A 17,572-nucleotide genomic window follows, 5' to 3' on the forward strand; every position below is an offset into this window, starting at 1 on the left:
AAGATCAAGCAAACAAATAAAAAGGCAGGCAGATATCCAGAGAGAGCTCTGGTTTTTGCCAGGTAACCATCCATCATTTCATGAAATGCCAAATCCCTCGCACTGGAAAGACCTGGAGATAATGACAGGGTAACCAGCCAAGCAATAACAAAGCCAGCATGACGTTCACTCCTTCTTATGCACCTGCAATATCCAATTACAGGGGAAATTGTCATCAGACTAATTCTTTCCCAAAGAATGGCGAGGAGCTTGTAATTAGGATGGCATTAAGTGGTGGGCTGCAGAGTAACAGATCAGTAGTTACAGTGTAATTGAACAATAATGACATATTAGGGCCTTTCTCCCATATATTAAAACAACAGTAATCCAAACTGCCTCCAATTAAGTGTGATCATTCTTTGCAGTGCTGAAGAAAGAGGCAGGCATTTGCCCTTCTTCACCTGGAACTTGACTTCGGGTTTGCGAGAGGATGTGCCCTGCGGCAGTATAATCCACATTTGGCCAATAGTAATTTGGTGCTCAATTACTGCTGATCTCCTGGGTTGCTTTGAAAAAGGTTGTGGAAGTAGCTTTGCCAAATGAATGCTTTCTGTTTTCCTAGGCTTTTGTTAGGGAATAGGTGGGGAAAGCTGTTTATCCATGCTTTCTTACAAAGTTCACAGTGAGAGCTTTCTTTAGGAACTGAACAAGAGCCTGTCTGCCTCTACTCTGGCTGGGCGGGATGATGAATCCCAATTCCCAGCATGATCAAGCTGGCATCTATGGGAAGACTGGGAGCAGGACAGGAGGAAGAGGAGTCCCTTTCCCACTGTAGTATTCAAAGGCATGAAAGTGCAGTTATGACAAGTAGTCATTGATCACAGTTTTCTCTATGAATCTGCCTATTTCCTTTTCAAAAAAACAGATTGGTAGCCATAGTAAAAAGGTTTTCTCCTGACGTTAAGTCCAGTCGTGACCGACTCTGGGGGTTGGTGTTCATCTCCATTTCTAAGCCGAAGAGCCAGCGTTGTCTGTAGACACCTCCAAGTTCATGTGGCCGGCATGACTGCATGGAGCGCCATTACCTTCCCGCTGGAGCGGTACCTATTGATCTACTCACATTTGCATGTTTTCGAACTGCTAGGTTGGCAGGAGCTAGGGCTAACAGGGGGAGCTCATTCCGCTCCTGGGATTTGAACCTGGGACCTTTTGGTCTGCAAGTTCAGCAGCTCAGCGCTTTAACACACTGCGCCACCACCAGGGGCCCATAACTATATCTTATAGAAATTGATTTCACAACGTATGTGTTACGTGAAGAGGTACTTTGTCATTATATATTATCTAGTAATTGGAAAGATAAAGAGCAATATAAAATATTTTAATCAAACAAACACTTTCTCTTGTCTGTACTGAATAGTAATTCATTTGAAAGCATTGGTTAGTGGGAAGGGGCTGCAGCAACTGTTCTTGCAGCAACAGTACTCTCTCCATTCACACCAAAGAATCACACAAAGAATCGCCCTCCCTCCCTTTTCCCATTCCCCCATCTTCTTCTCCCTCCACCCCATCAGCACAGGTACAGTAGTCTCTCACTTATCCAACATAAACGGGCTGGCAGAATGTTGGATAAGCGAATATGTTGGCTAATAAGGAGGGATGAAGGAAAAGCCTATTAAACATCAAATTAGGTTATGATTTTACAAATTAAGCATCAAAACATCATGTTATACAACAAATTTGACAGAAAAAGTAGTTCAATACGCAGTAATGCTTTGTAGTAATTACTGTATTTACGAATTTAGCACCAAAATATCACAATGTATTGAAAACATTTACTACAAAAATGCGTTGGATAATCCAGAACGTTGGATAAGCGAGTGTTGGATAAGTGAGACTCTACTGTACATAATGATGTATGGTAAATATGGGGGGGGGGTTCTTGGAGGGGGAGATATTAACAGTTTCCCATTTTTGTGAGAGTCCTGCAACACTACTCCTGTGAAAGCGGAATGACAACTGTATTATTTATCTGAATCTAGACACTATAAAACTATTGATGCAGCCTAGAACCATTTTGGTTTTTTCAGCTGCCGCATTCCACTGCTGACTCACATTCACTTTATGGTCTACTGAGATTCTTAGATCCCTTTCACATGTACTGTTTTTAAGTCAGGTGTCACCCACCTTTTATTGCTGCATTTCAACTTTTTCTCCCTAAGTGTAGTACCATGCATTTTTCCCTATTGAAATTCATTTTGTTAGTTTTGGCTCAAGTCACTAATGTGTGAAGGACTTTTTGAATTCTGATCCTGTCTTCTGGAGGATTAGCTATCTCTCGCAATTTGGCATCATCTACAAACTTGATAAGCATGCACTCTAAATCTTCAAGTCATTGATAACAATGTTGATCAGCACCAGGCCCAGGATAGAACCCTGTGACACCCCACTAGTCACTTCTTTCCGGGAAGAAGTAGAACCATTGGTGAGCACCCTTTGGGTTCAGTTGCTCAACCAATTACAAATCCACCTATCAGTAGCACTGTCAAGCCCACATGATATACTATTACATTTCATCAAATGTATGATTTCATCCCTTTCATAATTACTGCTCACATGAATTTTGCCTTTTTCATAACAGCCAACACTTAGTTGACATTATCAAGCTATCTTTTACCCCAATATGCTTTCCTTGGCAGTCACTGTCAGCTCAAGGTTCATTATTACTACATACAGTAGAGTCTCACTTATCCAAGCTAAACGGGCTGGCAGAAGCTTAGATGAGCGAATATGTTGGATAATAAGGAGGGATTAAGGAAAAGCCTATTAAACATCAAATTAGGTTATGATTTTACAAATTAAGCACCAAAACTTCATGTTATACAACAAATTTGACAGAAAAAGCAGTTCAATACGCAGTAATGCTACGTAGTAATTACTGCATTTACGAATGTAGCACCAAAATATCACGATATATTGAAAGCATTGACTACAAAAATGGCTTGGATTATCCAGAGGCTTGGATAAGCGAGGCTTGGATAAGCGATACTCTACTGTATATACAAATAGGAAATTGGGATATTATTTTTGCCTTCTTTGCATTTTTTTTTTACAAAAAAACCAAACACTTGCTTATATTACCATGTCTTGCTACCCAGTAGAGGTTGAGAGAATCTAATTATATATATTTTATTATTATGGTCAATAACCAGCACCAAAAAAGAACAAACGTCAAAATAAGAACATGACATGTATTTAGGTATTAGGAAACATTGTCAAAAACAGAGTTTAAAAAACAGTATTGAATGTGATAGCTAAAACAGTATTAAACATTTATATACTTCAATGACAAAGGTAAAAACTAAAATAAGTATTAAAACCTTCTAAGACTTTGACAGTATCTTGTGCCAACAAGCTAATGCTGCTGCAGAAAAGCTAGCGACTTTGGCAGTAATTTTGGGGTGCTGATTGGTCAGAAGGCAACCAATATAAAACCTTACAGATCTTCCAGGTAAATTGTCTAAGATTGGATTTATAAAATGTTTTCAAAGGCTTATATTGAACCATAGTTGCATTTTAAATTCCCTTCTCTCAACCCCACATTGGAGAATTTTTTTCTGAAGCTCTTTACCAAATTTACTGGCTTATTGATTTATGAAGATTTTTGTGTTGTTTACAATCAATATAAACAATTATTTATGACTTTCAGACATCTGAAATGGCTCTGTGAGAACCATCTATCAAGTTTAATTTTAGACCTAAAGTAGCTACTGAAAAGAGCACAATAGGTTTGTGAGAGTATTTAGACCCATGCTTAAATGAGATGTGTCTGGATGTGATCAGCAAATGTGGCCATATCATTCCTCACCTCAACTGTAAAAAATGCCAGTCCTCATGCAGATAATTTAGGACCTATGTTCTCTTACAGCTTTTTAGCGAGAAACTGAAATTTGTGAAATGTGTACAAAGCAGGCCTCATGGGACTGAGAACAAACCTTTAAGAAGGAAGAGGTATCCTTTGGAGATGGAGATGAGTGGATCTTGCTGCTATGAAAAAACAGATGTTTCTCAGAGGCTCATCAACAGCTGAAAGCTTGTGATAGCACTGTGATGTCTTAGCACTCCTCGCCCACCAGATACCTAAGAGAGGAAGATAAGAAGAAAGTAGTTCTCCTCAAAAGGTGTTACAGTTTGTTACGCAATCCTACTATACCTCACTAGTTCTCTTTGGTCCTTCAGAAGACTCACTAGTTCTCTTTGGAGAACTAGTGAGTCTTCTGAAGGACCATTTGACCCCAGCCTCCCAGAGAAGTAGAAGAACAATTCAAATTCAATTTGCAATCACACAGATCTGAGAAGACAGGAGAAGCATTTCCAGCAGAACTGAGCAAACCTTCTCAGAATGGCAATTATGGTGCAACTCTGACACAAATGCTAAGGGATGTGCTATTTTGAAATTAATTAAGAGAAAATGCAATACAAGACTACTGTCTGGGCCACAGTTAACCTTTAGTTTTGCTTTGCCCTGGATATAGGTTCTACAAATAAGAGCACATAGATGTGATAAGTGCCAACTTTGAGAACTGTGGAAAAGGAGGGTACATGGATGACACAAACACATTATATTTCTCCTTGAAAAAAAATAAAAGTAGATACACCTCTGGAAAAACGTTCCAGCTGTGGAAGAAATAATACACCAAACCACTGAATGAAAGATGTCACTACTGTGGCCTGACTGGTGATATCAGAAGAATATGAAGACCAAGAAAACACCTGCAGCTGTGTAAAGGCTATGAAACAGCAGGTCAGGAAATGCAAAATGTATGCAGAAAAAGAAGTTTTGGAATTGAGGCTGAGGAAGCAGTCCACACCACAAACATTAGAAATCTAAGGGCTCACCCAGAAAGGCCTTAAAACTGAGACCTGTCTGGGTTTTTACTGGAAGCATCCAAACAACATCCACGGTAAAAATGAATTCATTCAGAATAACCGAGGTTATTCCGAATTAATAAAATACCCCATTGGATCCAGGCCTTCTTGAAAATCCCCATTTGCCATCCCAAACCTTTTGGGCTCCTGGAGCCCAGCGGTCCAGGATGGTGCCCACTGCCCAACTCCCCCCCCCCCCTCAGGCCCCAAAACAACCCTTAAAACTTTTTTTAAAAACTTACCAGGCCCCATTAAGATGCTCTTTGCATCCTCCTGGCACAAAAATATGATGCACTAGGAGACGGGGGAGGGTAATTGCCCCCTCCCCGCCCCCGTGGTCTCCTGGTGTGTCTGTGCTAGGAGAATGCAAGGAGCACCTTAATAGCAGCTAGGCAAGTTTTTAAAGAAACCTTTTAAGGATTGCATTCCATCCTTTGTAGTTATTGGGATAGCATGTAGCAGCCACCCTTCCTGGGAGAATCTGGGTTTTTGGCGGGAGTAGGAATGGGAATCCGCACCAAAGTGGTTTTCTTAAACCCATTTTGGCATGGATTTTGTTGCTGTCTGGAAGGACCCTAAATCCTCCTGTGTGATTCTATGGTCACCTTCTAGCAGAATTGGAAAACTTAGGAATCACTGAAGAATTGTTATCTCTAAGAAATCTCTAGCTCCTCCAGTGTGATTTTCATTGTTTTCCAAAAAATTGCCCTGGTGGAGGTAGAGATCCCCAAAGATAATTCTTTTTCTCAAATCTGCAAAAGTTAAAAACTGCAAATGTGGAAGGCCAGCCATATTGCTATACAGAATATTTCCAAATTTTTGTTCAAACATATTGCATAAAATGTTGTTTGGTATGCAAAAAGCCATATGTGAGTTTTGTGTAAAAGAAGTCCAGAACGTCTAACTGTATTCAACAATGGTGCTGTTTTCAAATATCTTCTGGAACAAATCATTAAAATAACTTTTGCTTTCTTCAGTAACTTAATTTACATCCCTGTTTTATACACCTGAAACCTGAGAAACATATTAAGGGGACAGCAAGATTATGTAACTGAGGATTATTTGGCTTTCAAAGTATATTGATTTGAATGTGGTTACACTATCAGGCTTTACAAGGATCTCTGTGGAACAGGCTTCGGCTAGAATCTCCTTAAAACACCAGATGTTTCTGTAGATTTGTAACATTGATCCAGGAAACTAGAGAACTGTAGTGAGAGACCATCTTGGTTAATGTGTTAGCTCTACTGTCAGTGTGATACTTCATTAATTGGCTAAACACTCTCAAATACAGGATGAGTTTTGTTTCTTGTCAAACTGTTGGACAGAAAATGGGCTGTATATTTGTTCAATAACTCTACTCTTACAAGGGCTAGAGATTTGGTTTTTAAAAGCCAGTCTGAGGTCCTTTCTACATTGCCCTATATTTTAGGATCTGATCCCAGATTGTTTGCTTTGTAAAGCAGTGAGTTCCATGTAGGTGAAAACAGTGGATTGGGCTTGATCCAGCTCAGTTCAACTGTCCACATTTCTATTGGTGGTTCTACACAGACACTATAATCTAGTTTGGAAGTGTGGTAAAACAAATCAGTTTCACTGTGCAGCACCTACACCAGGCCTGCCCAACCTGTGGCCCTCCAGGTGTTTTGGACTTCAGCTCCCATAATTTCTGACCATTGGACAAGCTGGCTAACACTTTGGGAAACTGGAGTCTGAGAAACTGGTTGTGCAGGCCTGGGGTGACACAAATACCCCAGGAACCGATTTCAGGCTGGGACACTAGCCATATTATTTGCTGGTTCCAGATCAGAATAAACCCATGGAACCACTAGACAGCTATTGGAAAATTCAGATTTTTTTTTTTCTTAACCAATCCGCTGAGATACACTGATGCACATATCAATGTGTATTTGGGATCACCCCAGTTTCAGTCTCTGCATGGGATATAATTTAACTACAGTACATTATCTATCTTATTCTATACTTCCTAGTCAATTTTACGTGTTTTTCTGGCTTGATGCATACTGTGGGTACCCCACCCTCAAGCCAACTTCGAACTGCATTACAGTGTCTGTGTAGAACTACCCTAAAAGTCCAGGTACACTACAGAACATCCTGGAAATTCCGGGGTAAATCCTGCATCCTCATGGCTCACATTAATGGTGGGATGCAATGTTTCTGCTGTGAATCAAACCAAGCAGTGTGTTCAATGTTTTGGCCATTAGATTCAACTATTTGGTAATCATTAATCACAAATGTCTTAAAGGCACAGAACAATGACAAATATTTGCTGGGGCGAGTGAGAAGAGGAGAAAGGCTGTTTGCTTACTTCTAATAGCTATCAGATTATCTTCACTTCTAACAGGAGCACTGCTGTATCATTTGGTGTAAAAAAAAATCCACAGTGGAGACTCCCCATACCATTTTATCAGCAGGCATGGTGAAACAGCAGGTGCAAGGGGCAACGCCATCACCTGTGCTCCTCTCTGGTGCAGTAACGCTTCTTCCATCACACGGGTAAGCATCGCCCATACAGATTTGCGGACAAGCTTCCAAGGATACTTCCAACCCAGTTGGGGGCAAAATCTCTGCTGGAAGTCACACAACATTGTGTGATGGCAGTTGTGGGGCTCCACTGGCTGTCAATAAGTTTCCGGTCCCAATTCAAGGTGCAGGCAATTATCAACAAAGCCCTAAACAGTTTGGGACCTGCCTATCTTCACAATCGCATCTTCTCCTACGAACCCACGCGGGCTCTAAGATCTGCAGGCCCTTCTTTCGCTCCCACTTCTATCTCAAGCACGTTTGATGGGGACGAGGGAGATGGCCTTCTTTGTGGTGGCCCAGGGAGATTAGACTGGCACCCATACTGTCCACGTTACATAAAGAGCTAAAAATGTGGATGTTCCGTTGTGCTTTCGATTAAGCAGTTCACAAGATATTCGGCCTCCAACTATATCTACCAGCAGTTCCCGCACTTTATCCCTGTCCTTCCTCCTATAGGTTTAGCGTTTTAAACTGAAATTCCTCTTTTACTTCTAATTTATTATTGGCCCTTGCGTTTTTGTCCACTAGCCCTGTTCCGAAATTCTATTGCACAATTCTCTTCCCCCCAGATTTCAGTACCCATTACTGCCCAGACTATTGGCTGTTGATGATGCTGTTTTTATGTTATTGTCTTCTTGCAATGTTGTTGATTTTATTGAGATATGTTTTAATCTATGTTTGGTTTTAATCTTTGTTGGATCGGGCTTGTCCCCATGTAAGCCGCTCTGAGTCCCTTTGGGGAGAGGGAGGCGAGATATAAAAATAAAGTTGTTGTTGTTGTTAAAAGGTAAAGGTTTTCCCCTGACGTTAAGTCCAGTTGTGACCGACTCTGGGGGTTGGTGCTCATCTCCATTTCTAAGCCGAAGAGCCAGTGTTGTCCGTAGACACCTCCAAGGTCATGTGGCCGGCATGACCGCATGGAGCGCCGTTACCTTCCCGCCGGAGCGGTACCTATTGATCTACTCACATTGGCATGTTTTCGAACTGCTAGGTTGACAGGAGCTGGGGCTAACAGCGGGCGCTCATTCTGCTCCCGGGATTTGAACCTGGGACCTTTCGGTCTGCAAGTTCAGCAGCTCAGCGCTTTAACACACTGCGCCACCACCAAAGAAGGCTGGAAGCATCCTGGGATGTTGAATTTGGTAAGTGTGGTGAGGTCACAAGAGGGGTTAAGCTTTTACCAAGATTGACTTCCTTTTTAAAGGGTAGAGAATTCCTCATTGTTTGCCTATATATTTATTGAACCACATTGGGAGTCTAGAAGATGAATAGTCAGGTAGGTTTATGCACACACATCGTTACTAGACTTGGAGCCTTTTTTGTCACCTCTTCTCCTAACTCCCCCTTTCTTGGTGCTGTAGTTTGTTCTGCTGCTGAGCTGCCAGAATTCTGTTTTTGCTCAGGTGGACATGCAACCACATTCAACATCATGAGACATGGGTGTTTTAAGCCCTGTGGATATAAGGGTTCCCAACTGGAGTTAGCTGGAGAGAGCAGCTTTATAACACTCCTGTTACAGTTCAAAGAAACAAGGCCCTCAGGGGAATGCAGATTCGCCACAGGGAGCAGCAAGAAAGTGCTGAAGATTGCTGAGGTCACATGGGCTCTGCCTCTAGCTCCTGACCCAGGGGTCCCCAAACTAAGGCCCGGGGGCCGGATGCGGCCCTCCAAGGCCATTTACCTGGCCCCCACCCTCATTTATAATATATTTTTATATCAGTTTTAATAATATAATATATTGTATATACATATGATATTGATAATAATATTATCATTTTATACAATATAATACTAATAATAATACCATATAATAATATTAATTATATGTTATATATTACATATAATATTACAGTATAGTGGTATAGTTCAATATAGTAATATATAATGCTAATATTGTGCTATGCTAATAATATAATATATTGTATGTACATACAGCTGCTCTGAGTTCCCTTCGGGGTGAGAAGGGTGGGAAATAAATGTAGTAAATAAATGTAGTAAATGAATAAATAAATAATTTTGGACTTAGGCTTGCCCAAAGTCTGAAATGACTTGAAGACACACAACAACAATCCTAATTAACCTGACTATCTCATTGGCCAGAAGCAGGCCCACACTTCCTATTGAAATCCTGATAGGTTTATGTTGGTTAAAATTATTTTCATTTTTAAATATTGTATTGGTCTTTCATTGTTATTGTTGTTGTTTTGCACTACAAATAAGATATGTGCAATGTGCATAGGAATTTGCTCGTTGGTTTTTTTTCAAATGATCATTCGGCCCCTCAACAGTCTGAAGGATTGTGGACCGGCCCTCTGCTTTAAAAGTTTGAGGACCCCTGTCCTGACCCATGGTATTCGCCACAGGCATCTAGTCAAAGCGGAAGAGCTTTCTTTTAATTGTTAGCTGGCTTAGGAATACTCTACTGGAAAGACAGGACAGAACGTTTTAAATCAATAAATAATATGTACATATTCAGGAATATCATGTGTAAGAGTCCTACTGGCACCACACCACATCAGAATGTACAATTGAATGTAAGGATAATTGAATATAGAAAAAAGAACAAAATCTCTCTGCAAACAGAAAACTAGTACATAGCTAGACCCCTTTCTCCTAATGTTCAAGGAATTACATATCCTTTAAAAAAATTAAAACCTTCTCATCACTTCTGATTATTAGCCTTCATTTTTGAAGACCTACTACAATTAAAATTTAACATGGATGTTGTACAGCATGGGTTCTTAACCTTTTTTATTCCACAAACTCCTCTGCTAGTCAGGTGAAAATCAGGGATTCCTTCTCAGAATGTAGTGGCAGATACTTTTATGACATTCAACATTGGCATATTTATTACCTATTTGTGTTGCCAGATAGTTGGCCAACTACATTGCACAATAGTTTGTACACAGCAGGACTGTGATTATGATTATGTATGATCTGGCATCAGGGCTAATATCTTCAGTAATTTCAACAGTATGGATGAGTATAGGCGATTTTTCGAGATATGCAATAAATGTAATGTGACATGAAATGCATACTACTGTAAGTTATTGCATATGTTTATAAGTGAAGGAAATGCTACATTTTAGAAGTCAAAGAAAAAAAGGTTTTTTTTTTCAATTCAAGCTCACGGACCCCCTGAAATCTTTCCATAGACTCTCTGGTCTACGGATCCGTTGAGGATGTGCAAGGGAATCAAGCAGTGTCTTGAATAGTGTTTTAAAACTAGGGAGTAGATCTCTACGGTCCCTTCTACACTGTCATATAAAATCTAGATTATCTTCTTTGAACTGGATTATATAGCAGTGTAGACTCATAATCCAAAGGGAATAATGTGGATTATCTGCATTGATAATCTTTATTATATGACAGTGTAGAAGGGGCCAAAGGGCCCTTTCACACAACCATTTAATTTTGGGCAGGATTTGGATATAAGAAATCTGATTCACTTCAGAGTGCCTATGCAGGCACTTCTCAAACCTGTTTAAAGCTGCAATCGAGTCTGTAAAGCTCCATTATTTTTTAGCTTCTCTGGTGAAAAGCGCTCATTGAAAAGAATTGATCAGAACTTGACTTAAAACAGAGGAAGCTAAGGCATTGAAATCCAGCAGTCCCATAGGACTGCTGTCCTTTTCTTTCAGGAGGGGAGGCATTTGTTTACCTTCATGCCAAACTCTTAATTCAGCTTCTGCTTGTGACTCCTGGAATTTAATCCTGTCTTGACAAGTGTTCCAAATGCTTCAGCTTTGCAGCACTGCACTGTTTATACAGTGATAACTTCAGCACATTTTATGGCATGATCTGGAATTTCAGGTGAGTTTTTAACAGGCAGTTTCTGGTTGAATGTGGGTTGGCGATCACATTGGGAGTGGATGTTTTATAAACCTCAGACAGATGTATAGTGCCTGTATGGATGGGGCCTGGGTTGCTATCCAGTAGTTATCTGCTGTGCGTGTGTAAATCTCATTTGTATTTCTCCTCGTTCTCATCCTCTTCCCTGTCCTCTTCCTGTTATTTCTTTCCTGCCCTTTTCTCCAGCCCTAGAACTTAAGTTGGCTTACAAAAATCAAAATAGAGGCAGATAAAAATACACATCTTAACGAAGTTAAAACAACACAAGTATAGGCAATATAGCACATTCATAAAAGTCTTTTACCTAAGAACTCAGTTCTGAAAGGCCTGCCAGAACAACAAATCTTCTGCCTGCTTAGGGAACAAAAGAGAGGAGGTCACCAGTGTAACCTCTCCAGAAAAGGACTGGGAAAACCCAGCAGCAACACCAGAGAAGGTTCTCTACCATACTTCAGATGGTAGAGGGTAAAAGAGAAGACAGAATTGTCTTCCCAGAAGATCGCAAAACACAAGCACTTTGTATGTGAAGATATAGCCTAGACCTAAAGGCCTAGATCAATAAGCACTTTGTAGTTTCTGCAGAAATGAACTGGCAGCCATTGGAGCAGTTGCAACAGATGAGTTGTATGCTTCCAGCATCCAGCCCTAATTAACAATCTGACTGCTGCTTTTCGGACCATTTGAAGTCTCTGAGCCCTCTTCAAAGGCAGCCCCATATAGATCAGGATGTGACAAAGCATATACCATTGTGGTGAAGTCTGACATCTCAAGCAGTGGACACAGCTGGCATACAAGTCTCAATTGTGGAAAAGCACTCCTGGCGATTGCCAAAACCTGAGCTTCCAGGTGTAGGGTTAAATCTAAAATAGAATCTAGAAATACATCCCAGCTTTTTTTTCGCATGTCAGCAGCGACTTGAGAAACTGCAAGTCGCTTCTGGTGTAAGAGAATTGGCCGTCTGCAAGGACGTTGCCCAGGGGATGCCCGGATGTTTTGATGTTTTTATCCTGGCTGCCAAGAGGGGAATTATAGTCCCATTGGGATAGGCTGAATCTCTATCCCAAATCTGCCTTTGGACTGAATAAAATCTCTGTTTGGGTTAAGGACCTTATCGCACAAGGATTGCACTGTTTTGTGAGCACTATGTAATCGGAGCTGCTGTATTTGCACTTTCAGAATTATTCTGGCACTGTAGTCTTTGTTCATGCCAAACCTTAACATATTCATTGCTAAAACATTACTTGGCACTGCCCACTGAACATCACCTAGTACTGTCATTACCGACTTTTGCCATCTAAAAAGGAATGCCACTAATGGAAAATAATGTCTCCAAACCATATCTCAACAAAACACCCCAGACAGATATTATGGTTGATAGTATCAAAAGCCATTAGGAGGTCCAACAGAAATAACAGGGTCATAAACAAAAGCCATTAAGAGGTCCAACAGATGTAGGCCATCAGCCAACTTTTCCAAATTATTAACTCGTTCCACTGTGAATTTCACTTCTATTATCACTTGAATCAGTGTGTTGTGGTTCAGTCTAATGATGATGAAACGGGATTTGGGTTCCCAGGGAATGTTGTTGATTCAGAAAGGCAGGTGGATTCGGGAGCTGTGGATGACTTGGGAAAACAGACGAAACAAGGGAATGTGGAAAGTTCTCAGTTGAGCAAAGATAAGGATGACCTTCTACAGGAGTCTGAGAATTGTCAACAGAGCTCAGATGGTAGTGAGGGGGATGAATGTTTGTTAGACAGGGATTCCAGGTTAAAGTTGAAAACAGGCCTTTGTCACTCTGTGAGAATTGCAGACAGACGCGGGGAAACAAGAGTGCACAGGAATGTGTTTGTGTCTTGCAAGGAGGGTTAAAAGAGTGGTAATTTGGGAAAGATTCCAGTCAGAGCAACCTCGCTTTTGGCGAATCAACTCTTGCCTTGTTTTTGGTTCAAGCCTCGTCTGATGCCTAGAATCTGTGTTTGGATTACGTTTGAAGCACATGTATTCATGTTACCTTGGATCTACTGTGCTATTTTTGGGACTTTGGACTAATATCTACGAAATCATTGAACTGTATTTAAGGATTGCACTTGCAATTGGTTTTTACTTTCTTTACTGCTTTTTAATAAGTTTTGCTATCTTTCTTCAATAAACTGAAAAGACTCAAGCCTGCTGTGGTGGAGTTTGTGTGTGGTAGCAAGGTGACCTAGTGCTGAGGTGCAACACAGTGATGGTTTCACATCTCTTAATTTAGATTTCAATTCGTTCTTCATAGTATTCCAAGACAATAACATGGTTTCTTGATCCGATTTCAATTTCTTTTTTATCATTTGCATTTCTTCTCATTTTTGTTTGGAAAAGCATTAGATGCCTTGCTTTGAAGTTCTGTAGATCCTATTCTGGAGCCTATATTTGACTTTGCTCTTATGTTCATTGTTATCCCTGCTTTTTCTTTTTCTTTTTTAATAAGCAAGGAAGGGCCAGGATCTAAAGTTGACCCTTACCTCTCCAAAAAAAAAAACCAAAAAAAAACCTGTCCACATCCTAAGGCTGTTCGCATGGAAATGTTTTCCTTATCAGTGAATAAGCTGGGAATAAATTTCCATCCATTTGATCTCTATTAATTATAGAATACAAGTCAAAGTGGAACTAAGAGACTTTATCTGCAAAGTACCAGGTAAGTTGTTCACAGCATGCTGTTCAGTGGTCAGTGCGTAAAAAACTCCTCTGGGTCAGGATATAAAAGACCTCTGACCACTGAAGAGCAAACCACAGACCACTTACTACAATGCAGTCTGAGCCCTGCCACATACACAATTGTTCTTACAGCAACATCAGGGGCACTTGAAGTGGCCAGCTTTTGGTCAAAGGAAATCTAGCATAATCCCAAGTTTTTAATTTTGTTTGTGGTTTTTATACACTATAGCTGTATTCTCAATTTGCTTCTGACACGATAAATAAAAATAAATACCACTGAAAACTTACATGCTGGCTTTCTGCAGACACAACAATAACAGAGAATAGTGTTTTTAGATGGCTGTGTTGTCACTGTGTAAGTCTCTACCAACATGTTTTCTGACAGTTTTGTTCCAGTCACTATCTCGCTTGTTTCAATCACTGCCAAACTATAGATCTTATCCAAGAGGATGTTGAGGTCCTCAATTTCATAAAGCTGTCCAAATTCATCTTCAAACTAAGTAAATTTCCTTCCCTGGTGATGCTCCTTGGCAGCCTATATTGGCTTGCCTTCCAAATGGATGGACAGTTTAGGTAATTATATTTCAGTCCTCATGTCTCTGTTTTTGCACCAGTTTCAGTAAAATTTCCTAAAACCCGACATCCATTTGAAAACTGCCAATTGGTTTTGGAAGAAGAAAAAAAATCATGTTGCTTCTTACAGATTCCCTTCTAAGGCTACAGGCCTTTGACAACACTACACATAAGCATCATTTGGTTTTGCCTTCTGAGTCATGGAAGTATCTCTCCAGTTGTCCTCCTTGTTGTTTGGCCCATATCCTGTTTTGAAAATTATGACTTCAGAGATTTGCAGCTTTCTTTCCACCAAAGCACTGACTTCTGAGCTCTGGCCTTCTTTTTGTAAATAAAACAGAGTCCATCCGCGACACTCTCAGATCTATTTCACACCAAATTTAACTGCAAAATTAGCTCTCTTTCAGTATGTTCCTGGTTCATCCAGTGCTTCTTTCTCAGAGCTAAGTGAACTGGGTGGCATCACTCTGCTTGAAAACATCACACTCTCAAGACAAAAGGCACTGCGAGCAGAATAGAGCTCCCCTGAGTCCCCCCAAATTTCAGCTTGATGGGATTGTGAGCGACCTCTTTATCCTCTTAACTAAAGCACAAACCACTAGAAGGCCTGGAAATCACTAGAAAGCCTGGAAATCACTAGAAAGCCTGGAAATCTTGAGGGTAAGGACTGAGGTGTACCTTAAGGAGCTACAGTGGATAGTGTTTTAGAAGCTACTTTAAATTCAAAGCGGAATACAGTCTACTGTATCAGTTTCTGGATAGGCCAGGCATAGTAGTGTAGGCCTGTACAGTAGAATCTCACTAATCCAAGACTCACTTATCCAAGGTTCTGGATTATCCAAGGCATTTTTGTAGTCAGTGTTTTCAATATATCATGATATTTTGGGTCTAAATTCGTAGATACAGTGATTACAACATAACATTACTGCGTATTGAACTACTTTTTCTGTCAAATTTGTTGTATAACATGATGTTTTGGTGCTTGATTTGTAAAATCATAACCTAATTTGATGTTTAATAGGCGTTTCCTTAATCCCTCCTTATTATCCAAGATGTTTGCTTATCCAAGGTTCTGCTGGCCCGTTTAGCTTGGATAAGTGAGACTCTACTTATGTGCTTGATCAACTAATCAATAGCTTCTAATTACTGAACCCCACCTTCCATCTTAAAACATTGGTGTCAACCTGAGGTCTTCAGAGGTACTAGAAGGCTAGATTAATTTATGGCCACCCAGTGCTTTTGATCAGCCCAACAGAAAGGATGTGTCTATAGCAGGATGGGCAGACTTTTTTGCCTTGGGGCCACATTGCAGGCCCGACCAGTGGGGAGGGGGCCGAGCACATGCTAGGTTGGGTGGGCCTGGGAGGGGAAGGGTCTAGGAGAGGGCGAGGCCAGGAGGCGGCAGGGCAAAGGCTGGGTCATCCTCAGGTTGTCCTCCCAGTATAAGGATGGGGCTGCTTGCCCTATCCTTATGCCAGGAGGAAGGGTGGACACATGGCAACTGCACCGATCCTCCCTCTGGGCTGTCCTCTTGGCATTATGCTGGGAGGAGGTGAAACAGGCGGTGGTTGAGAGTGCTCTGGAGGGCTCTCAGCTGTCACATGTCTTCTTCGAGCTATCATCCCGGCATAATGATAGGGCCACTCATGCTGCAGAATTCTGGAGTCTGTAGTTTAGTGAGGCCCAGGACCTGTCTGGCTGAAAAGTTTAAAGGCGCCTCCCTAAACTACAAGCCCCAGAATTCTACAGGAGGCAGAAACTAGTTTAAAGTGGATCTATTTGGATTTTTTTTGTTTATTCTGAAATGGGTTTTAAAATACCTAGATATTTTGGTATGCAATTCAGCTAGTGTCATCTTTAACCTCATCTATTGAGGTTAAAACAAAAGTCAAGTAGAAAATGTAGCATCTTTTGCAAGAGACAGGAGAAGAAAAAGAGTGACATTAAACATCAAAGAATGAAACAAGCACAAATTATCCAAAACGATTGAGCCTTATGTTGTTGAGCCTTATGTTGAGCCTTACAGTTGAGCCTTATGTTGTTGTGTGTGCATGTGGGTGTGAGAAGGAAAGAAAATACATTTAAACAGTATCAGAGAGTTCCAAAAACCTGGGATTAACCCTGGTTTACAAGGACATTCCCAATTTTCTAAAACATGTCATATCAGCATCATCCACAAGGCTACCACAGCCAGCTTGGCCAAAACATGTGGTATGCCCCACCAAAAAAACCTCTGTCATTTTCCAACTTTCCCCCTTCAGGAATACACACATAAAACTCAGCCAAGTAAGGTGAATTCCAAGAGGCCAGTAGAATATCAATCTAGGCAGAGAATCCTTATGGGTTTCCAGGTTTATGTCTACGCAGATTTGGATTCTGTGATAAAGGAAAGTGATGAGTGTGTAAGACATAGTGATACAACCTCATCACATGGACGCCCTCCCCCACTTGCCATTTCGCCAGCCTTCGTTGCCCTGCATGCCACTGTGAGAAGTGGTGCCAAAGCAAAGCCTTCCTGTGTTAGTAGGGAATCATCCTACGACACTTCCACTCTGGTTGGGGATGGGGCTTCAATAGGAAATCCAACAACTTTGTGTAATGGACAGTGTGCCCATCCATCGCAGGACTGTCCCTTTAGTATTTTCGAATGTTAAAAAAGGCAAGTGTGATAAGTCCCTAGATTAATATAAGAGAGAAACTCTGTTTAGGTAGTGTGTTGTCTAGTCAAACAACCTCATCAGATGAGCTGATTTGATGTATGTTGCTTCACCTCCCTTTTTGGCATGGAGCACTTCACATGATGTAAAGGAACTTCCAGCCAGTCTCCATGTAGAAAAAAGAGGTGAAGCAGTCAGTAATTTCGCCTTGTAAGCGAACCTAGTGGCCGCCCCCCCCCAAAAAAAATTGTGCCCCCCCAAGGCGCCGCACATACCGGCAGCAGCGGCGGCGGTGGCAGGTACCATCGGCTCCCTCCTCGCCAAACGTGGAAGGCCTCAACTGA

At 41.0% G+C, this 17,572-nt stretch overlaps 1 protein-coding gene across 3 annotated transcripts in view; it reads right to left on the bottom strand.

The window, feature by feature from the left end:
* The window catches only part of tnr (tenascin R), a 676,393-nt gene that overhangs the window by 425,281 nt on the left and 233,540 nt on the right, over positions 1-17,572 (bottom strand). For all 3 annotated transcript variants that reach the window (XM_008108947.3, XM_062979422.1, XM_062979423.1), the window contains exon 2: positions 3,972-4,116. The gene's annotated coding sequence lies outside the window, so the exon portion shown is untranslated. The remainder of the gene's footprint in view (positions 1-3,971; positions 4,117-17,572) is intronic.

This window comes from Anolis carolinensis, chromosome 4 (genome assembly GCF_035594765.1).
Source record: "Anolis carolinensis isolate JA03-04 chromosome 4, rAnoCar3.1.pri, whole genome shotgun sequence".
NCBI lineage: Eukaryota > Metazoa > Chordata > Lepidosauria > Squamata > Dactyloidae > Anolis > Anolis carolinensis.